Below are 24,023 nucleotides of genomic sequence, written 5' to 3' on the forward strand. Positions count from 1 at the left end.
GGCTCTCCATGGAGCTCTTTGCACAGCTGCTGGCGGCACCAGGCAGGAGGCAGCTGCTCTCGCACGTGGAGATGAATGTGCTGCCGCTCTTCTTCCACATGAACGAGGAGATCCCCAGAGTGGCACAGGTGGGGGCAGCTCCTGAGGTCACGGGGTTGCAGGGTCACCCCGTGTGACCCCAGCCTGCCAATTGGGTCACTGCATCATCAAGGCTGGGAAGGGCCTCCGTGGTCACCAGGAACAACAACCCCACTGTCCCACCCATTCAGCCCTCCACATCCCCCCCTCCCCAGTGTAGAGACTTAGGTTACAAAGGTCCTCTCCGATCTCCACCCCCCCACCCCCGTTGGGTTTGTGGGAGGGGTCCCCAGGCTCTCCTGCTGATGATCCCCCGTGTCACTGCTCCCCAGGCTGCTCAGGAAGCCCTGACCCGCGCTGCCAAGCTCCTGCACTGGCAGCAACTGCGACGCCTGGCCAGCACAGCAAACAAATGGAAGATTGCTGAGTGCCTGGTAAAGATGCCCATCCCTCAACCCCCACTTCCCCCACTATGGGACCCCCCAGCTCTGGCAGAAGGTGGGGGGTGGTGTTCTGCGTGTGCTACCCCTACCCTGGTGCTCTCTGCAGGTTCAGAAGGCGGGCAGTGCCGCGAAGCAGTATGTGCAGCAGAGCGTGAGGCACCTGCACGGCCCCCAGGCATCCGTGCGGGAGGCGGCCGTGCGCTTCCTGGGTGAGTCCCAGCCCCAATGGGTCCCCCTCCCTCTGTCCCCCACGGCTGAACGCTGTGGGGTCAGTGCACAGGGGGCAGGAGTGGTCCTGGGGGGGTCACGGTGGAAACTATTGGGGTCCTTGTGGGTTTTTCAAGCACCCCGGGGGTTATTGGAGCATTACGGGGGTCATTGAGGCATTGTATAGGGTCTGTGGTGGCCACTGGGACACCACTGGGGTTGGTGGGGGTCATTGGGGCACCGTGGAGTTTCTTGGGTGTTGTTGGGGTGTTACTGGGGTCCATGGGGTGCCATGTGAGGTCTCTGGAGGTCACTGGGGCACCTTAGGGTCACTGAGGGTGATGGGGGAGGGGGGGCACCTTTGGTATACCACGGGGATTCTGAAGGTCTTTGGGGTGCCATGGGTGCCCCTGGGCACCGCGTTGCCAGCTGAGTGCTGACAGTGCTGTGTGCGCAGGGCTCCTGGGGCGGCAGCTGAGGAGTGAGGACCCGCAGAAGGTGCTACACATCTGCGAAGGTGAGCAGTCCTCCCCGGGAAGTGCCGCATGGGGCAGGGGTGCTGACGCAGCTCCTCTCCAGGGCACTGACACATCTCCACTCCGCTCCTCGCAGCCCTGCAGAGCGTGAAGGAGGATGGCGAGCCGGCCGTGCGCTGCCTGGTGCTACAGACGCTGCTGATCCTCCACGTGCTGGAAGACATGCCGCCCGCCAGGCCCAGGCCCAGGGGCACAGTGCTGTGCTGCTGGTAATGCAGGATGTGCATGGAGTAGTGCTGTGCTGCAGGGACTGCGGCCCTGGTTTTCAGAAGAGAAGAACAACTCCATGCCCCAGAGGACACTGCGTTCCCGTTTTCCACTCACAAAGATCCTACTGAGTGCAAGTCCTGGTGTCTTCCTCTTTTGCTGCTCGTCTCAGGAGTTAAGGTTCCCTCATGGTCTTGCCATCAGCTTAAGATTTATTAAATCTAATAAAATTGAACAATTGAGAGAGGGATAAAATTTCCAAACCAAAAGCTGTGAGCTGACGTTAAGGAGAAAACTGCAGGGGAAGCACACATGTGGACTTTGTGTTGGATTGGTTTTTTTATGATTTTCCACTCAGAGAGAAAAACTGTTTGCGTGTCACAAGACACTCCCTTTCCTTTGGGATCGACTCAGCAGTGGGTGCTCGCTGCTATCTCGCCTTCAGCATTTAGCGTAAGGCCTTTGGTTTATCAGTCACTCTCTGGCTCATTTTATTTGATTTATTAGCTTTAATTCCAATTATATTGTGTTATATTGTGTTATTTTACTTTCCGATATCTTATTTAGTAAATAAGCTTTCCTCCTCAGATCGTTGCCGCTGTTTTGTTCCTAGGCCCATCGCCCTTTTCCCTTTTCCCTTTCCCCCTTCCCCTTTCCTGGGGCGTGGGTCCATGGGTCCCCCGCACCAATTGTCACAGAACTGAGCCAAACCAGCCAGTAAACCGTTGACAATATGTCATCTAATTCTCACCTCTTTTAACTTAAAACTGCTCCCCCTTGTGTTATCACTATCTGTCCATGTGAAAAGTTGATTTCCCTCTTGTTCCTTAGCTCCCTTTAAGGACTGGAAAGCTGCAATGTGTTCTGCTCTGAGCTTTTTCTTTTCCAGGCAGAAGAAGTCCAGCTCTTTCAGCCTGTCTTCATAGGAGAGGTACTTCAGCCCTCTGATCATCCTTGTGGCTTTCCTCTGGACCTGCTCCAAAAGCTCTGTGTCTTTTTTGTTCTGCGATGTCCCAGACTTGTACACAGTACTCCAGATGGGGTCTTCTGAGGTCTGAATAGAGGACAATCCCTTCCCTTGCTCTGACCACCACCTCTCCATTGATGTAGCCCAGGGTACAGTTGGCCTCTCAGGTTGCAAGCGTGCACTGCTGGCTCATGTTAAGGTTTTCATCTACCAGGACCCCTAAGTCCTTCCCTGCAGGGCTGCTCTCAAGGAGTTCTTCTCCCGGTCTGTACCCATATCACAGATTGTCCCCACACAAGTGCAAAACCTTGCACTTGATCTTGTTGAACCTCATGATGTTTCTTTGGGCCCACTTTTCAAGCCTGTCCAGCTTCCTCTGGATGGCATCTCCTAATTCCATCATGAAAACTGCACCACTCAGCTTGCTGTCATCAGCATACTTGCACAGGGAGCATTCTATCTCATCATCCACGCCACTGATAAAGACAGTGAAGAGTCTGGTCCCATGAATGACCCCTAGGGACAGCCCTTGTGATTGGCCTCCAGCTGCTGGAGACCATTTACCCAAGAGCCCTTTACCACAGACCTTTGGCTGTGACCTTCCAACCAATTTCTCATCCAATGAACAGTCCACCCTTCAAATCCATCTCTCGTGTCTCTTCATAGAGATAAGGAAGTGATGTGGGACCATGACAGAGGCTTTTCCAAAGTCCAGGTAAATCTCAGAACTCAGGTTCTGTTACAGTAAAATACATCTTTTTATAGCACATACAATCAAATTGTTCATTAAATTGTTTCTTTGCCTTGCAGTACCTGCAGCTGGTGCCTGATAAGAGTGTTTGTGTAACTTAGTGACCTTCACTTAGGGATCCCGAGCACTGTGACTGACACTGTCTGCAGTTTAGCAGATACCCAAAGCATTCAGAGATGAATCATTACCAGAGCTACAATGACACAACAGTGTGGGTGGGACAGCAAGAACAGCAATAACTGACTTGTACACAGGGCTAATTTAGGAAACTATTGTTACATGTGAAAGAGAAGGTCAGGACATGAGACAACAAAACTGAAATACAAACGTAGCAAATCACTTCCATTTCAGCCATTAACACACAATGTTTGTTGTCATTAGGCTCTAATAAGGAAAGAATAAGGTGCTTTTTTCTCCTCCTGCAAGCTGTTTATTTCCCCCCTGCCCTGTTGAGGAGTGGCAGTGAGAGAGCAGCAGAGCCAGGCAAGGTTTGCACAGCACAATGGATCACTGAATTCTGGGGTGATTTTGGGGCCCCAGCCCTGCAACACTGTGTCTCCATGTGCATTCCCCTCTGCAGGACAGCCCAGCTCCACCGCCCCTCAGGCAGCCCCTGGGAGCTCTGTGCAGGCACTGCATGGGGCAGCATGCACGCAGAGCTACAGAGGTGTTCCGCCCCTGTGCTGCTCCCACAGCATTAACTCCTTCACTGCTGCGTGATGCTCTGATGTGGAATACCGGCATCAAAACCACAAAACCACAACATTCCACCCCTTATTCCACATCATCACATCATGCTTAACACACATCTATACATAACCAAAACAGTAATAACATAAGTTACATAGAAACATATATATATACATACATATACATGTAATTACAGACTGCATTCCCCCAATATCAAATTCCGTTGTGGGACACACTGGACGTCCCCATTTTTATCCCTTACCCACCAGGTGCACCCAGGTCCCTGCGCAAAAACGGTTCCACGGAGGGGTTTGCCCTTTCCAGAGGCTGGAAGGACCCACACCGCTTTTCCCAACATGCTCCTCACATGTACCACAGGGACCTTAGCTCCCTCTATGGTCTGTAGGGAGCCGGACTGTGTAGGACCCTCTCGGTTGACTGATCCCCTAGTGTTGACCAACCAGGTGGCTTCTGCCAGATGCTTCTCCCAGTGCTTGAATGTCCCACCACCCATTGCTCTCAACGTGGTTTTTAACAACCCGTTGTAGCGCTTGATCTTACCAGCAGCTGGTGCATGGTAGGGGATATGGTAAATCCAGTCAATGCTGTGTTCTTTGGCCCAGATATTCACAAGAGAATTTTTGAAATGAGTCCCATTATTGGACTCAATTATTTCTGGAGTGCCATGTTGCCACAGGACTTGTTTCTCGAGCCCTAAGATGGTGTTTCGGGCGGTAGCATGGGGTACTGCGTATGTCTCAAGCCACCCAGTGGTCGCCTCCACCATGGTGAGCACGTAACGCTTACCATCGCGAGTTCGTGGCAAGGTGATATAATCAACCTGCCACGCCTCCCCATATTTATACTTTTCCCATCGCCCTTCCTGCCAGAGGGGTTTCATCCTCTTGGCCTGTTTAATTATGGCACATGTGTCACAGTCATGGATAACCTTTGCAACGGCATCCATAGTTAAGTCCACCCCTCGGTCTCTAGCCCACTTATAGGTCACATCCCTTCCTTGATGGCCTGAGGTCTCATGGGCCCACCAAGCTAAAAATAGCTCTCCTTTGTTCTGACAGTCCAAGTCGATCTGAGACACCTCAATTTTGGCAGTTCGATCTACCTGATGGTTATTTTTCTGCTCTTCAGTAGCTCGATTCTTGGGCACACGAGCATCTACGTGACGAACCGTTACACCCAACCTTTTTGTTCGGGCAGCAATGTCTTTCCACAGTTCAGCAGCCCAAATAGGTTTACCCTTCCATTGCCAGTTGTCCTGTTCCCACTGCTGCAACCACCCCCATAAAGCATTTGCCACCATCCAAGAGTCAGTATAAAGATATAGCATGAGCCACCTCTCCCGTTCAGCCACATCTAAGGCCAGCTGGACAGCCTGTACCTCTGCAAATTGGCTTGACTCTCCTTCTCCTTCGGTGGCCTCTGCAACTCGTTGTGTGGGGCTCCACACAGCAGACTTCCACCTGCGATGCTTCCCAACAATACGACACGATCCATCATTGAAGAGGGCATACGTCTTTTCATTCTCTAGTAGTTCGTTATATGGTGGGGCCTCTTTAGCACGTGGTATCTCCTCTGATGGGGATGTTCCAAATTTCTTGCCTTCAGGCCAGTCCATGATCACCTCCAGGATTCCTGGACGGTTGAGGTTCCCCATCCGAGCTCGCTGTGTAATCAGTGCAATCCACTTACTCCAGGTGGCATCGGTTGCATGATGGGTGGGGGGAACCTTTCCTTTGAACATCCAATTCAGCACTGGCAGTCGAGGTGCCAGGAGGAGCTGTGTCTCAGTACCAATTACTTCAGAGGCAGCCCGAACCCCCTCGTATGCTGCCAAAATCTCCTTCTCAGTTGGAGTGTAGCACTCCTCTGAACCTCTGTATGCTCTGCTCCAAAATCCAAGGCGTCGGCCTCGGGTCTCCCCAGAGGCTCTTTGCCACAGACTCCAAGTGGGACCTTTCTCTCCAGCAGCAGTGTAGAGGATGTTTTTCACATCCTGTCCCATCCTTACTGGCCCCAGGGCCACAGCACGGGCTATCTCCTTCTTAATTTGTTCAAAGGCCTGCTGCTGTTCAGGACCCCATGCAAAATTATTCTTTTTTCGAGTCACCTGATAGAGGGGGCTTACAATGAGGCTGTAGTTTGGGATGTGCATCCTCCAAAAACCTACTACACCCAGAAAAGACTGTGTCTCTTTCTTGCTAGTGGGTGGTGACATACTGGTGATTTTGTCAATCACATCTCCTGGAATGTGACGACATCCATCTTGCCATTTTACTCCCAGGAACTGAATTTCTTGGGCAGGTCCCTTCACTTTGTTCCGTTTAATAGCAAAACCAGCACCCAGAAGAATTTGGATTATTCGCTCTCCTTTTTTAAAAACTTCCTCTGCTGTATCACCCCACACAACAATGTCATCAATGTACTGGAGGTGCTCAGGTGCCCCACCCTGTTCCAGTGTGGTTTGAATCAGCCCATGGCAAATGGTTGGGCTGTGTTTCCACCCCTGGGGCAATGTCAGTGGTGGCATACCACTTGGCTGCCTTTGACTCCAGTTCATATTGCAGCTCCAACATATCTGGTACAGCAGCACTCAGTGGGGGTGTGACTTCATTCAGGCCACGGTAATCTACCATCAGCCTCCATTCTCCACTGGCTTTACGCACCGGCCATATGGGGCTGTTAAACGGTCAGTGAGTTTTGCTGATCACTCCCTGGCTCTCTAGCTGACGGATCAAGTTATGAATGGGGAGCAAGGAATCCCTGTTGGTGCCCTACTGCCGTCTGTGGACTGTTTTTGTAGCAATAAGTACCTGCTGCTCTTTCACTTTCAGTACCCTCACAACAGACGGATCTTCTGACAGGCCAGGTAAAACAGACAGCTGCTGAATGTTGTCTGCATCTACAGCAGCTATTCCAAAAGCCCATCGGTATCCCTTGGGATCCTTGAAATGTCCCCTTCTGAGATAGTCAATGCCGAGTATGCATGGAGCCCCCTGTCCAGTCACTATGGGATGCTTCTGCCAGGTTTTACCGGTGAGGCTTATTTCTGCCTCCAGCACAGACAGTTCCTGAGAACCCCCAGTCACTCCAGAAATATGAATCAAATCGAAGGCATTAGAGTGCACTGTGCACCAGTGTCCACCAGTGCCTTATATCTCTGTGGCTCTAATGTGCCAGGCCATCTAATCTACACAGTCCAATACACTCTATTATCCCTTTCCCTCCCCTGGCTGAGGGCAGGGCTCCTCTATTGGTTACCTGCAGTGACGGGAGCAATTTCGTTGGTGGCTGATCTCTGCTGTAGTTCTCTCACCCGTGCTCGCAGTGCAGGAGTGGGTTTTTTATGCCACTTCCTCATGTCCTCTCCGTTTTCTCGTAAGAAGCTCCACATGGCCACACGTGACATGATGTTACTGCTGTCATTTGGTTGAGCAGCAAGAACAGCAATAACTGACTTTTACACAGGGCTAATTTATGAAGCTATTGTTACTTGTGAAAGAGAAGGTCAGGACATGAGACAACAAAACTGAAATACAAACGTAGCAAATCACTTCCATTTCAGCCATTAACACACAATGTTTGTTGTCATTAGGCTCTAATAAGGAAAGAATTAGGTGCTTTTTTCTCCTCCTGCAAGCTGTTTAATTTATTTCCCCCCCTGCCCTGTTGAGGAGTGGCAGTGAGAGAGCAGCAGAGCCAGGCAAGGTTTGCACAGCACAATGGATCACTGAATTCTGGGGTGATTTTGGGGCCCCAGCCCTGCAACACTGTGTCTCCATGTGCATTCCCCTCTGAAGGACAGCCCATCTCCACCGCCGCTCAGGCAGCCCCTGGGAGCTCTGTGCAGGCACTGCATGGGGCAGCATGCATGCACTGCTACAGAGGTGTTCCCCCATCACAACCCCTGACATCTGTGCTTCTGTGAAATAGGATCATTAAGAAGAACAAGGCTGTTCACACACTCGCCAAAGCAAAACTGGAAAGTTTCAGGACGAGCACACTTGGGTTCCTTTTGATGAACTAATATATTGGTCCTTAGGCTAACAAGTGAATCCCTTCTGCTTATCCAGCCTGTATCACCTCCACAGTGCCTGCTGGCATCTCATATCTCTGCAGATACAGAGAAAAGAACAGAGGCTGTGTGAGAGTCAGCACTAACCCAGAATTCATATGGGCTCCAGGAGACAGAGAGCAGGGTGATGCCTCAGTAGAAGTGGAAAGAGTCCAAACACATGTTTAGGAATAATAACCAATAATCTAATTCCACACACATATACATATATGAACAGCAAATAAGAATGTATCTATTAATAAAAATAAAAAAACATGACAAAAATGAAAATGCATAATAAGAGCCTGCTACAGGAACGACTGAGTCATTTGTAGAGACAGATGAGAAGTTAATTCCTGCTGAAATGTGTCCTTGCCATCATTTTCCCCACTGCATCCTTGAGTTCCTGGTTCCTCATGCTGTAGATGACGGGGTTCAGTGTTGGAGGCACTACTGAGTACAAAAATGGCACCACCAGGTTCAGGGATGGGTAGAACAGGGAAGGGGGCATCAGGTAGGCAAAGAAGTCTGTGCTGACAAACAGGGAGACCAAGGCCAGATGAGGGAGGCAAGTGGATAAAGCTTTATGCCGACCCTACCTCAGAGGGCATCCTCAGCACAGTCCTGAAGGTCTGCATGTAGGAAAAACATAGTGAAAACAAAATACACAAATATGACAAGAACACTTAATACAATAAATCCAATTTCCCTCAGGTAGTCTGACTGTAAGCATGAGAGCTTGAGGATCTGGGAGATTTCACAAAAAACTGGTCCACAGCACAGTGGTATAGAAAATGTACTGGTAGTGTGCAGCAGTGAAAAGAAAACCCCAGTGCCCCAGGCAGCTGCTGCCATGGTGACACAAGCTCTGCTGCCCAGGAGGGTCCCGTAGTGCAGGGGCTTGCAGATGGCAACATAGCGGTCATAGGACATGACTGTGAGAAGGGAATACTCTGCTGAAAACAAAAAGGAAAAGCAAAAGACCTGTGCTGCACATCTGTGAAGGAGATGGCCCTGGTGTCCCAGAGGACATTGGCCATGGCTTTGGGGAGGGTGGTGGAGATGCAGCCCAGGCTGAGGAGGGTGAGGTTGAGGAGGAAGAAGTCCATGGGGGTGTGCAGGCGCTGGTCGCAGGCTATGGCTGTGCTGATGAGGCCGTTGCCCAGGAGGGCAGCCAGGTAGATGCCCAGGAAGAGCCAGAAGTGCAGGAGCTGCAGCTGCCGCATGTCTGCCAATGCCAGCAGGAGGAACTCACTGATGGAGCTGCTGTTGGGCATCTGCTCTGCTGTTCCTGGGCATGGAGTGCTGTTCAGAGTGCAGAAGATAAAGACAAATCAAGACCATTCTCAGAGACAATCAGTTTCCATATCCCATACCATTACCTTGTCTGCACTCAGAGCCCTCATCCCAAACCCTGTACACTTAGGTTTGTCTTAGAGAAAGCTGCCTGTTGGCAGGGTAAATGTGTGTTCACATCTACTGAAACTGACAAAAGTTTCAGATGGTGCTGTCCTTTGGGAGAGGAAAGGCTGAAAGCACCGTAGGAGATGGTTCACATAACGGCAGACTGAGAAAGGAACAGTGCAGGATTCTCAGAGATGTGTTGCTGTTTCCCAGCTCCTTTCAGATTCCTGCTTCCAACCCTTTTCCCTTCCCTAAGAACGGGAAATGGAAAATCCCTGCCTTGCCTCTCCTCTTGCAAAGCGCCGTTGGAAACGTTCTGGGGTGCAGAGGTGCTGTGATGCTATGCCTCAGGCAGCAGCTGTGGCAGCAGAAGGCCCCTGCCCTGCTGGGGTGCTCCTTCCCCCCACACATCTGCCCGCAGCACCCTGGGCAGCTCCCCGGGCAGGCTGAGTGCTGAGCCTGGCAGGCGGCAGAGTCCCTGCCCCTGCACACAGCCCCTGGGGCACAGCAGGGACCCTGCTCTGCACGACAGCCCTGGGCACCCACTGCACCCCTGGCTGCACAGCCTGCAGCCGTCCTGGGACACTCAGCCCCCAGGGCTGTGCTCTGATGCTGCAGCAAGGAAGCCCTCAGCTGGAGCAGAAGTTATTCCCTGATGAAGAAACAGAGAGAGTCTGCAGCCTGACATGCTGTAGTATGTCCCAGATTTAGTGATCCCTCCAGGAAAAGCAGCTGCCTTGCCTGCAGCGAGAGACTTAATGTGTTAAAGGCCGTGAGTAATGCTCCTCCAGTGAGCTCACAGCCTGCTCACATCCCACACATCCCGTAAGCTCTCTCTCCTTTCTCTCTTCTCCCCATCACCTGCAGATCATGTCCCCAACCTTAGTACGTGGTGCACAGGAGCTGTCTCTCTGAAGCGCTGCCCACTTGTATGAGCTCCTTGTGTCCCAGGGGACCAGCCCAACTCAGCAGGAGAGGATGTGATTTTCTTCTCCCCATCTCCCTGGAGATGTCAGTGGGTCTCCATGGCCAACAGCTCCTGAAAGGCTGCTGGATCATTGTAGAATCATAGTCAAGGAAATCATACAATGGCTTAGGTTGGAAGGGACGTCAGAAGTCACCTGCTCCCAATCCTCCTGCCATAAGCAGGGTTGCCAGTGACCAGATCATGTTGCCCAGCAACTCATCCAACCTGGCCTTGGATGCCACCGTGGATGGGGCATCCACAACCCCTCTGAGCAATCTGTTCCAGAGCCTCACCACTTTTCATGTAAAAAAAATCAAGGGAGTCACTTGCTCACATACAGACACTCACTGATGACCAAGGTGCCTGGGGTGCTCCTAGATGTGGGCAACAGTGCCTGCAAACTGTGGTAGACAACCTCAGAGATGGACACCTCCTTTCTGAGCATCAGCTGGGGGCAAGATGGGGAATGGGGGTATTCTTGGCCATCCTAAATGACACCAGAGATCTGAGTTTAGGGCATCTGAGAGTATCATTTTTCACCTGTCCCCATGGAGCACGCTGAGTTAATCCACTGACCAAAGGGATGTGTTCACCAGAAGAGCCAGATCTTCCTCTCTGCTCCATGTGTGGCATACTCTGGAGTTCAAGGCATTACAAAGCTATGACACACCTACGTTCTTTAACTGATGACACCTGAGTTTGCTCTGGGCTCTCATTTGAATGGCAGTTCCCTGGGGTCTCCAGCACACCCACAGCCAGCTGGCAAATGTGGCACAGGACCTGGCTGGACAGCTCCAAGCTCCACTATGGGTCTAGTGGCTGTGTGCCACCTTCTGAGCACCACTACCATGGTGTAGACACAGGGTCCAGACAGACTACATCCAGTGGTGCTCTGGGAATGGGAAGCTTTCTGAAGTGTCTTTACACTAATGAGAACAACCAAAACTGTGAACTGAATGAGCTAGAAATCTTTTAGAAATCTTTAGCTACCTAAGAATCACTGCTTCCAAGCAGAATAAGTCCGTTCCAAGGAAGAGAAAGCCAAGTAACAATGTCAGAAGTCCTACAGGAATGGGAAAGATCAACCTGGTCAAACCCAAACACAGAAAGTAAGCATAAAGGAAGTGGAAACAAGAAGTCACCTGGAAGCAATGCAGATTTGTCGTAGTAAGATTTGTCGTAGTGTATCTGCTGAGGTGAGTTTAGCAAAGCTACAGTTGTACTGCAATTGAATGTGCCCAGGCATATCAAAGGGAGGAAGAGCTTGTGGAAATATGAAGGCAAGAAAAGGAAGGCTAGGGAGACTGTGGGCCCACAGTAGAATGGGGCAGGGAACCTGATGAGACAGGACATGGAAAAGTCTCTGATACTCATTTCCTTCCTGGTTTATGAGTTGGACTGGGCTTCTTGGTATCCTAGGTGCCAGAGACAGGAGGGAAATGCCAGTGCAAGAAGAAGTGAACTCCAAATAACTAAGTGAACAGGATCCCGAGTTGGAAGAGCCTGACAGAAATCACAGAATCCTTAAATGGCTTGGGTTGGAAGGACCTTGGACACCAACTCCCTTGCTGTGTGCAGGGCTGTCACGCAGTAGAGCTGCATGTTCAAGATCCTTGACATCTTGTACATTTCTGAGGAAGAGGCATCCACAGTTTCCTTGGACTGCCTGTTCCACACCTGCTCCATGTCTCACGTCGTGATATTAGGAATGTTAGGAATTCCTTCCAAACATCAAATGTTCTCTTTCAGTTTATTAACATTCACCTTTGTCCAGTAATTCAGAAATGATGTAGTGAAGTCAGTCTTCCCCTATTTTATATGAACAAGACCATGCCTAGAAGATGGAGGGAAAGCATCATCCAGAATAGTGCCACCACATTTCAGATCCTCAACACAAGAAAGATGTCAGCAAGCTGGACTGGGTTTAGGAACAAACAAGAGGACAGGAGCTGGAACACTTCATGTGTGAGGAGAGCCTGAATGACCTGGGCTTGTCCAGCCTGGAGAAGGGAAGGCTGAAGGGGATCTCACTGCAGCCTGCCAGAACCTAGAAGACATGATGGAGAGGCCCTTCCCCATGGTGCATGCTGGGAGATAAGAGAATGTGTAGAGAGGTTCGGCCTGTGCATCAGAAAAGCACCTTTTTCACCACCAGCTGGTACAAGAATTGGTGCAGGTCACTCAGTGAGGCTCTGCAGTCTCTGCCCATGGAGGTTTGCAGAATCCATCAGGAGCAAATGCTGAACAACTTGGTGTGTCTCTCTTTCTGACAGGTTGGACCGCAGACATTTCTCATGTTCCTTTACAGCCTGGCTTATCTTATGATTCTGTGTCCTCATGGTCAATGACTGATGGGAAGCGATCAGGTTCAGGGCATGAAGCGTCATGTGCTGCATGTGCCCATCTAAATCATGATCTGAGGAAATGAAAAGAGATCAGTACCACAGTGTGACTCAGTCAGTGCAAACCCTGAGGGCTGTCATGGGCAGTTCTGGGCAGGGATGTTTTGGGGAGCACCAGGCACTGTGCAAGACACAAACAATTCTTCTTTTCTTTTTGAAGCTCTAAGTCTGAAAGATGCTAATGTCAGTAACATTGCAAAAAAGAATTGAAGACAAAGATAGAAATCAGTGAAGATTCTCAAGTTCTCATGATATTCTCATGAGACCTGTTTCCTTTTAAGATGATTATACTTTCAGGGTCTTTGAGAGGATTTTGTATCTTAAATAGCAATGCTTCCCAGAACAGTGTTTTGAGGACACAAATGCCTTCAGGTACTGCAACACAGACAGCGGTGCCAGTGCCAATGCCCTGTGAGTAATGCCCAGTGTCCACAGTTGTTCCACCCTTCTGTGTGTTTGATTTCCCTCATCCTCCAGGTGTCTTCAGCTCTCCTAAAAAAATGACCATGGTTCAGGGCATGTTTTCAGCAGGACATTGGACACATGCTCTCCAGATTATCTTCATGCCTTGCTATTTCTTCACTCACATACCTCCCAACTCTCTGGCTGCTTCCTGGCCATTAGGGAGATTGGAACTTGCTCCATCCATCTCTCCAAACTCTAATGAACTTTTTTGTCAACTCCTTAACTGTGTTTAGATCTATCCCTTCCAACCTGTGTCTAACTCATTTCTTGTACAAATGTTCCATGAGAAAGACAAACCTCATGAGATACAGCTTGGACATGGTATGCTGTTGATAACTGTGTTTTACTGTTCATTCAATTCCATTATGTTTCCTTCCGTTTGTTGGCAAAAAAAAAAAAAAAAAGAGAAATCTTTCAGGGCACTCGAGGGCTCTTTAGACTGTAATGGGCTCCAGGGGAAATTTGCTGCTACGCCCATCATCCTCCAGTGCAGAGAGAAGTTTGCACTAAGAGCTCAAGGAGATAAAGTCAGAAGTAGCAGTGAAGTTCTTGGAGTAATAATGGGCCCCACTAAGAGACATTACCAACACAGCCTCCCTGGGGACTTGTTGGAGCAGATCATTGGAAACCATGGTTACAGGTTGACAAAGGGACTGCGATGATGGCTGTGATGCTGAGAAAACCCTTCTTTGACTCATAAAGCAGAATGGCTGAGCCTCAATCCCCAGAGCCTTGGAAGGGAGATCCTGTCCCTCATGTTGGCTCAGGGCCCTTCCTGGGGCATTGGGATGGAGGTTTGTGTGATGTCAAATGAACAACAAGGGGACAACAGCTCTCTGCGTGGGGTGCAAGATGCTGTGAGGCCCAAGTCCCACATGGGCAATGTGTCTCATGACAGGATTTGGATGTGAGAAGAGCCCAGTCTGAACAAGTAGTCAATCTCAATGAACCTCTGAACTTCAGATCTCTCAGGCCCAAGGTGGAGGCACCACAACCTCACTGGGAGAGTTTGGCTCTGGAGATGCCATGTTTGATGCTAACTCATGTGCTGAGCTCCTTTCCTGAAGATCAGCCCCCAGTCTGTATTGATGTGTCATCACTCCTTCTCTCTCCTTTACAGCACAGTGACTCTGGCATCACTGTAATACTGACCACTGCAACAACTCAGTAATTCTGACATCACTGCTGTCCACACCACTAAGATGCCACCATGGCTCTTGTCAGTGAGCTCATGTCCACTGAGACATCACAGTGACTCCAACATCACCGCGCTCATATCCACTATCACAGAATCCTAGAATATCCCACAATGGAAAAGACCTGCAGGGATCATTGAATCCAACTTCTGGCTCTGTGTGACCACCTAAAAAGCAGATCATATGACTGAAGGTGTTGCCTTGCTTCTTGAACTCCAGCAATATTGGTGCTGTAACCATTTCCCTAGGAAGCCTCTTCCAGTGCCCTCATTTTGACACTCTCCAATAGTTTTATGTCCTTTACGTTTTGCATTGCCCAGAAGTGCACCCAGTGCTCCGGGTGAGGCCGCAGCAGTGCAGAGCAGAGCAGGGCAACCACTTCCCTCACCTGGCTGATACTGCTGTCCTCGTTGCACCTCATAGGAAGGTTGGACTTCCTGGCTGACTGGGCACACTGCTGACTCATGTTCAGTCTGCTGTTGACCAAGACTCACAAATCCCTATCAGCAGAACCACTCTCCAGTGTCCCATCCCCTACTCTGCGTGTACAGCCAGGGTTGCCCCTACCCAGCTGCAGAATCAGGCACTTGTTCTTGTTACACTTCACGTGGTTGGTGATTGGCCAGTTCTCGAAGTCGTCACATCTCTGCAAGGCCTATGCACCCTCAGTGGAGTCAACAGCTCCACCCAATTCAAAATCATCAGCAAATTTGCTGAAAACATCTTCTAGTTCTTCATGCAAACCATTGATGAAAACACCAAAGAGAAGCGGCCCTAAAACACAGCCCTGGGAAGCCCTGTTAGTGACCACCTGCCAACCTGATGGAATCCCATTTACAATAACCTATTGGATTATTTTACCGACCCTTCAGCCAAATGCTCAGCCATCACAGTATATTTCCATCCAACCGTACGCCGGACCATTTGTCCAGAAGGATAATGTGAGAGACAAAAGCTCTACTGAAATCCTAACAGATAACATCAACTGGCTTCCCTTGATCAACTACAAGGGCGACCGTGTCACCAAAGGACATGAAGTTAAACAGGACCATCCCTCATGAACCAGAGTTGGCTGTGACCAACAACAACTGTTTTTCAATAAATCCCTGCATCACTTTAACCATAATATTACCCGGCACTGAAAGTGACACTGACAGGTCCTTAATTGCTGGGGGCTTCTTTCTTGCTCTTCTTTAAAACTAGAACAACTTTTTTTGCCAGCTTCCTGTCAACAGGGAACGGACATGGCCCTAGGTTTCTTCTGATGCCATTCAAATGAGAGCCCAGAGCAAACTCAGGTGTCATCACAGAAAGAATGGAAATGTGTCATAGCCTTGTAATGCCTTGAACTCCAGAGTACGCCACAGATGGAGCAGAGAGGAAGATCTGGTTCTTTTGTGAGTTCATGCATTTGGTCAGAGGAATAACACTACATGCTCCATGGGGGTAGGTGCAAAAGGCACAGTGGGTGCCCTAAACACAGGGCTCTGGTGGCATTTAGGATGGTCAAGCATGCCTCCTTCTGGTCCCCAGATGATGCTCAGGAAGGAGGTGTCCATCTCAGGGATCTTCCACCACAGTTTGCAAGCACTAGCACACAGCTAGGATCACCCCAGGCACATTCATCATAACCAAGTAGGTGTGTGATCAACTGAGTTACTGTTGAATAAAGACCAAGGATTTGGACGTGGGGCCCACAAACAGGCACCTCATTGTACATATCTGAACTCAACTAAGAGGATTCCTGAGTGCCATAGTCCTGTGGGGAACTTAATCCAATTCCAACCCCAGGGTTTCCATCAGTGGACGAGGTGCCTAACCCTAGAGTTAGGATGAGATCCCCTGATAGTAATAGAAAAAACTTTTCAAGTGCCATCCAGACTTGGAGAGATTCAAGGCCAGGTTGGATGTGATCCTTGGGAACCTGATCTAGTGGTTTGCAACTCTGCCTGTGGCTAGGGGACAGAACTAGGTGATCCATAAAGTCCCCTTCAACCTGAGCCATTCTATGATCCTGTAATGTTATGCCTGCACTGCCTCAGATGAACCACTGCCCTGTACAAGGGAAGCCAACCCCTCCCTGTCCTTTTTCATACAGACCATGAGCAGAGGTTTCCAGATTGGACATCTGCTTCTCTCATGTGCAAATGTGACCATGCTGGAATCCAGAGAACATGCGGTGATTAACTGAGCTGACTTTGAAGTATGTGTTGCAGTGATGATCCCACTGCCTTTCAGGAGCTGTCAGCCCTGGAGCCCCCAGGACATCTCAGGGGAGAAGAATGGGAAGAAGAAATCACATCCTCTGCTGCTGAGTTGTGTGGGGCACCTGGGACACATGGAGCTTATGTGAGTGGGCAGTGCTGCAGAGAGACAGCTGTGCCCAGGAGCAGCACCTGGACATTCCCCAGAGCACTGTGCGATGCTTTGCATTTTTATGTGTTTCCACCCAGAGGGAAAAACTGTCTGCAGTCACGGGACTGTCTCTCTTCCCTTCGGGATGGAGCTCAGCAGTGGGTGTTTGTTGCAGCCATCTGCCTTCAGTGTTAGCGTAAGGCCTTTGGTTTATCAGACACTCTCTCTCTTGCTCATTTTATTTGATTCATTAGCCTCAATTCCAATTGTATCATATTATATTGTGTTATTTTTGCCTTCTGATATCTTATTAAGTATATTAACTTTCCTCCTCTGATCGTTGCTGCTGCACTGTTTTTAGGCCCATCTCCCTTCTCCCTTTTTCCCTTTCCCCCTTCCCCTTCCCCTTCCCCGGGGTGTGGGCCCGTGGGTCCCCTGCCTCAGTTGTCATGGTACTGGGTCAAACTGTCCTGCAAACCGTTGACAAGGGTTCACTAAATCTGGGACATACTACAGCATGTCAGGCTGCAGACTCTCTCTGTTTCTTCATCAGGGAATAACTTCTGCTCCAGCTGAGGGCTTCCTTGCTGCAGCATCAGAGCACAGCCCTGGGGGCTGAGTGTCCCAGGACGGCTGCAGGCTGTGCAGCCAGGGGTGCAGTGGGTGCCCAGGGCTGTCGTGCAGAGCAGGGTCCCTGCTGTGCCCCAGGGGCTGTGTGCCGGGGCAGGGACTCTGCTGCCTGCCAGGCTCAGCACTCAGCCTCCCCGGGGAGCTGCCCAGGGTGCTGCGGGGAGATGTGCGGGGGGAAGGAGCACCCTGGCAGGGCAGGGCAGGGCAGGGATGCTGCCACAGCTGCTACCTGGGGCAGGGCATCACAGCTCCATTGCACCACAGGGCAAGATTAATGTCAGGATTTTCTGCCTTGTTTTCTCTTTTCTGCTTCTAGGGGAGTGTGAAGATGTAGCGTGAGAAATAGAAAAGGATATATCATGTTTGAGCATATCAATGAGAATCCTAAAATGCATTCTGTTTCCCTTCTTCTTATGATCATGCATTTTCTTTCCGAGCCAATTGGGATTCTCTTACATTCCCTTGGGAACATGATCATGCACTTATACAGTGCTTGCTAACAGGATGGGTTCTGAATATCAAGTAGGAATGCAGAGAATCTGAGCTGTCATCTGTAAATTCAGACAGGGAAAGAAAAGGAAACACTTCCAAGGAGAAAAATCTCCAAGTATCAGAGATATGAACAGGGAATGAGAAGAAAGTAAGAACAATCTTTTTTTTGAGGAATAATTCCCCAGATGAAAACATACAGGACCCTTTAACACGGACACCTGTGCAGCCCCCAACCTGAAATGCAGAGCAGAGGAGCATCTCCATAGGCATGTGTCCATCGCCATCGGCAGTGCACAGTGGCTGAGAGTGAATGCCTGGTGCAGTCTGTGAGGCTGGGAAGGAGTTGGCTTTCCCTTAATGAGAGGTCATCTTTAGGATGCATCTCCCTCAGGTCCTTCAGAACTGTTAGCTGATCTTCAGGATGCAAATCTTTCCCATAGCCCGAAGAACAAAGTCCAGGGAAGATGCAGAGAGAGCTATGTGCATAGAAATGCTGTGGGGTTTGTGTAATGAATTTTAGGTGTCCTTTGTAAGAAGGGCAGTGATGAGATCTTGCTCACATCCCTTGAGAAAGGGTGGGCGTTGTGTGATAAGCAGTCATTTCCTCTCCTCTCAGCAGGGTCTGGCTTCTTTGCAAGGTAACATGTGAATGCAATTGCCCTCCGTCTCCAAACTTTGCTATTTCAGAGGAACTGGAAGCAAGCCCAGTGAGTTCCCCTTATCCTGCACTAAGCAGCAGTGAATCCATTTGCCTCTCAGGTCTCAATCACAGCCAATCACACTGAGTGCAGCTGAAGTGCCCAGGATTTCTGACTTCACTGAACACCCATTGGGCATCATGAGTAGGATGAGACCAGCAAGGAGGAAAAGCATCCCCAAGACTTTGATTTGCAACCCACATATTTCCTGTGTCAGTTGTACAGATGCCTACAAGTACTTCTGCATTAGAAATCATCTCATCTGACCAATTCTGAAAAGAAAATCTGTGACCACAGCACCAACACTTTCCTCACAGGGACATGGCTGTTTCCTTGGGAGAAGAAAGGCAGAGGCCCTCGTGGCAAACTCAGCCTCATTAAATGTAGCTTACATTGCTGACCTCTGGGACACCAGGGCCATCTCCTACACAGATGTGCAGCACAAGTCTTCTTTCTCTTCTTCATCTCAGCAAAGTATTCTCTCCTCACTTTCATGGCCTATGACCGCTACGCTGACATCTGCAAGCCCCTGCACTACGGGACCCTCCTGGGCAGCAGAGCTTGTGTCACCATGGCAGCAGCTGCCTGGGGCACTGAGGTTTTCTTTTCCCTGCTGCACACTGCCAGTACATTTTCTATACCACTGTGCCAGGGCAATACTGTGAACCAGTTCTTCTGTGAAATCGCCCAGATCTTCAAGCTCTCATGCTCACAATCAGACTACCTCAGGGAAACTTAATAATTTATTTTAGTCTTTGTTTAATCTTTGTGTATTTTGTTTTCACTATGTTTTTCCTACATGCAGACCTTCAGGGCCGTGCTGAGGATGCCCTCTGAGTGGGGTCGGCATAAAGCTTTATCCACTTGCCTCCCTCATCTGGCTGTGGTCTCCCTTGTTTGTCAGCACAGACTTCTTTGCCTACCTGAAGGCCCCTTCTATCCCTTCCCCATCTCTGGACTTAATGGTGTCATTTCTGTACTCAGTGGTGCCTCCAGCAGTGAATCCTCTCATTTACAGCATGAGGAACCAGGATCTGATGACTAAATGCGTTTCAGAAGCAATGAACTGCCCACTTTTTTCAGTAAACTCCTTGTAATGCAGCTTTTTACAGAAACAAACTCTCTTACTTTTGGTTTGCGTACTTTGTTAAATATACGTGTAATGCATCAAGTTTTATTCCAGTGTTTTACACTGAAATGTCATTACCCACATCAATTCCCATTCAGCTTGCTTGACACAGCTGCTCTGTTCTCATTCCATAGCATTTGTTCCTTGTGTCCATGGGTGTCCTGCTCATGAGGATATTTCATAGAGTCATGGAACCATTTGAGTTGGAAGGAACCCTGAAAGGGCACCTAGTCCCACTCCCCTGCAAGGAATGGGGACACCCACTGCCAGATGAGGTTGCTCTGAGCCTGGTCCAGTCTGACCTTGAACAACTGCCGGGGCACCCACCACCTCTCTGGGCACAATGTTCCGGTGCCTCACCACCCTTCTATCAAAAACTTCTTCCTTATATCTTGTCTAAATCTTCCCTCTTTCCACCTGAAAGTATTTCCCCTTGTGCTATCCCGACTGGCCTTGCTAAAGCACCTGGACTCTTCCTTCTTTGAGACCCCCTTTAGATATTGAAAGGCCAAGATTGCATCTCCCCAGAGCCATTATTTCCCTGGGCTGAACAGCCCCACCTCTCTGAGCCTGTGCTCGTAGGGGAGGTGTTCCATCCCTTGCACTATTTTTGTGGCCCTCCTCTGGATGTGCTCTAACAGATCCACACTGGTGGATCCTGTCACTGGTGGGTCACTGTAGACTTTAGAAATAGTGGCCTCAGTGCAGTGTGAAAACGTGTCTGTGAGCAGACAGTCACAGATGGCAACAGGGACTGGTGGAGCACTGCGTCACACCAGTGTCTCCTCCTTGCATACAGGTTTCAAACGGAGTTTGTACCCAAAGCACTGCTCAGCACAACCTGCAACTCCTCCAGAGACGTCCCTGGTGAGGTGAAGCCAAAGAAAGGAGAGGCTTTGCCTCCTCTTGTCCAGGCCAAGACAGGTAAAGCAGCTGCCAGCTCCTTTCCATGGCACATGCCACCAACATGTGAAGGGAAATCCATTGCTGACCATCTGCCAAGGGCTCTGCCTTGTGCCAGAGCTTCACACCAGCTCAGCATGGCCTCTTCCCATGAGGAATTGTTGGCCTCACCAAAACCAAGGCACTGAGGGTGACATGCCCCCACCCCAGCCCCTGACTATGGCAGGAGGATGCGGGGATCCCAGGCCCTGCTCTCCCCCAGGAAATGGCCCTCAAAAGTCACCCTGTCACTTCATCACCACTGCCCAGCTCCACTTTCCCAAAGCGGTGTCAGGGAGGGTGCGAGGGCGGCGGGGATGGTGGCAGCAGGGGGAGCAGTGAGGCCCTCTGGAGTGTTTTGGGAACAGGCCCAAGTGCCCCTTGTCTCTGAGCCAAAGAGTGAATTCACTATGAATCTCCTGTGCCTCCCAGTTCCAGTGAGATTTACTGAAAGGCCAACATTCACCAAACGCTTGAGCACTGCAAGTATAGAGGGAGGACACTTTGCAAGGATAAGGAACTTACAGCTGAAGAAGAGCTCTGTGTCCAGGTGAGGCTGGAGGCTCTGGGTTTGGATCTGCATGAGGGGGTATTAGTGAGCAGATATGAGCCCATTCCCCAACCCCAAAGGGTCACTGTTTGTGGCCACCCAACAGTGATGAACACAGCACCCAGGGTGGGGGAATGGGGATGCAAGGAGCACCTCAGCTCACGGGGCTGGCCCCTGACTGGTTCTCAGGAGAGCCACGGGTTAGCCGGTGAGCTGTGTGTGGGGAAGGCTGTATTGCAGCCAAGAGTCCTGGCTCAGGGTTGCAGGATGCGGCCCCAAAGCCATTGCTCTTCCACTCAGGCAGACCCCACCCGCTCTGTCCTTTCAGTCTGCTGCCAGCAATCCGGGCAGTGCCTGAAGCCCACAAGCAGCCAGTGACCTGCCAGCTGCAGGGCCAAGCAGGAACCGAAGGCCAAAAAGACCTGGGCCGAGCACCAGGAACAAAACACTTAAGATTCCATAATGAGGAATAAGGAGCAGAAGGAGTACATCATGAGGGTCGAATGCTGGAGATGCAGAAAGCCAAGTCCTCATGCAGTCATATCACACTGAGGCACATGGTAGCTTTTAAGCAGGATACGACACCTTCATTGAGGGCTGTCCAAGGAGCCAAAAAGCAGACCACCCAGGCTCCCACTTCTGGCTTGTGACTCAAACTGCTCAGGATGAGGGCTAAGAAGGCCAAGCCAGTGCAGGAAGAACCTCAGGAGATGGCAGCATCAGTGTCTCATCGTGAGTCCTCCACCAACAGATCTGGATTGCTGCCACCCATACACCAAGAAACAGGGTCTCCCAGGTGTCAGCCTCCTAAGACCAAAGCCCCATGCACCAAGCCGGGGACACACTACCCACGCTGATGGGGGCACGTGGTGCCCAGGACAGACAGAGCTGTGAGCTGGGGACTGCCCCAGCTCTGAGCTTCCGCATCAGCTGCAGGCTGCTACAGGAACTCGGGAACTCCCTTCCATTCCCCACGTCCTGCTTTCAGCCAGGACAAAGTTGATTTTCTCCTTTGGCTCACGTATGACACCACGCTATGTTTTTAAGGAAGACAGTGGGCAGGATCACCTGAAGGAAGGAAAGAGGAACACAGAGGGAAAGATAAAACTGCACACAGGTTCCAAGACTTGTTCCTTTTGCTGCTCATCGGTGGTAGGAGCTCCCTCACCATCTTGCCTTCAGCTTTAGAGGAAGGCCTTCAGTTTTGGACACTCTCTCATTTTATTTCATTTATTAGCTTTGATTCCATTTATATTGTGTTATTTTGTGTTCAAATATCTTACTTAATAAATCAGTTTTCTTCCTCAAATCACTGCATCTGTTTTGTTTTTAGGCCTGTTCTTCCTACCCTTTTCCCTTTTCCCCCTTCCACTTTCCTGGGGCATGGGTCCGTGGATTCTCCACCCCATTTGTCACAGAACTGTGCCAGATCAGCCCATAAGCTGTTGACACATGGTCCCTTCCACGTCCCCTCTATGTCACTTCCTCTGTGTTCCTTCCACGTTGCTTCCTGGTTGCCCCATGAGGGTTTCTGATGTCCCCAAAGCCACCTCAACCACATCAAGGGGTCCTGGTGTCCCCATGGGGAGCTCCCAGCTTCCCCATTGTCGGTTCTTGGATCCTCAAACCACCACGACCACACAAGGGGATTCTGGGCTCCCCGTGGGGGTCCTGGTATGTCCAAGGCCACCATGACCATGTCCCCGTCATCTCCTGTGTGCATCACTGCATTTCCCCTTTATGTCACCATGCCCGCTCCTGAAATGGGGAGAAATTGGAGGCCCCCAGACCCTGCAGGGTGGTGACAGGGGTCACCCCTAGCACCCCAACCACAGAACCACCTGGTGGTTTTCAGGAGGACTGCTGATTTCAAACCGTGGTTTAAGTTTCTGTTGAGTGGTACTGTACAGAGATCAGGACATTTCAGTTTCTCAGTCTCTCATTGTGTTGAAGGGTTGGTTAGACATAGGGTTAGGGCTAGGGTTACTGTTAGGGTTAGGGTTAGGTTAGGTTAGCTTAGGTTAGGTTAGGGTTGGTTAGGGTTAGGTTGGGTTTAGTGTAAGGGTTAGGGTTGGTAAGATTTAGGGTTAAGATTAGGTTGGAATTAGGTTAGGGTTGGGTTACAGGCTGCATTAGGGTAAGGGTTAGGGTTAAGTTTGAGTTAGGGTTAGGGTCAGTTTAGAGTTACGGTTAGGGTTACAGCTAGGGTTTGGTTAGGGTTAGGGTTAGGGTTAGGGTTAGGGTTAGGGTAAGGCTAATTGTTAGCATTGGTTAGAGTTAAGGTTGGGTTAGGGTTGGGGTTAGTTAGGGTTAGGGTTGCTTAGGGTTAGGGTTAGAGTTTGGTATACATTTGATTAGGGTTAGGGCTGGGATTAGAGTTAGTTAGAATTGGGTTAGGTTTGGATACCTGAGGCACCAGGAGAGAAGATTCAGGATGATATGCTTTGAGACAGGACCTAAAGGAAGGATGGACCTGATCCAACCTGCACTAAAAGTGCCACCAAACTTCGGCCAGCACACACACACTTCTGAGGATTTGAAGTATGCGGGAAAAAAAGATGAGAATTGCTTTTGTCTGCCTAACAGCAAAGGACAACAGAAATGCACACCTGGAGGCTGTGCATGCCTTTGTCTTTTAATACATCACAGGGAAGTGAATGAAGGGCACACAGATTCCTCTTGGCAGGAAATCTGACTGCTTCACCTCCTCCCTGAACATGGGGTAGCACCAACCCGCTGGGGCACACACTCTATCCCTATCTGGATATCTCTATCCAGAAAGAGAAGAAGATAAGACATGAATGCAGAAGTAAGAGACAATAGAAAGTGTGTGTGTGTGTGT

At 50.1% G+C, this 24,023-nt stretch overlaps 1 long non-coding RNA gene across 1 annotated transcript; it reads left to right on the top strand.

The window, feature by feature from the left end:
* The first annotated feature begins 652 nt into the window (after positions 1-652).
* LOC136047226 (uncharacterized) lies at positions 653-1,426 on the top strand. The gene is made up of 3 exons (XR_010622063.1): positions 653-730; positions 1,186-1,245; positions 1,341-1,426. It is a non-coding gene; the product is annotated as an uncharacterized LOC136047226 (long non-coding RNA).
* The last annotated feature ends 22,597 nt before the right edge of the window (positions 1,427-24,023 follow it).

The sequence above is a fragment of the Cyrtonyx montezumae genome, unplaced genomic scaffold (genome assembly GCF_038088225.1).
Source record: "Cyrtonyx montezumae isolate F1298 unplaced genomic scaffold, pur_monq_1.0 scaffold_17, whole genome shotgun sequence".
Taxonomy (NCBI): Eukaryota; Metazoa; Chordata; class Aves; order Galliformes; family Odontophoridae; genus Cyrtonyx; species Cyrtonyx montezumae.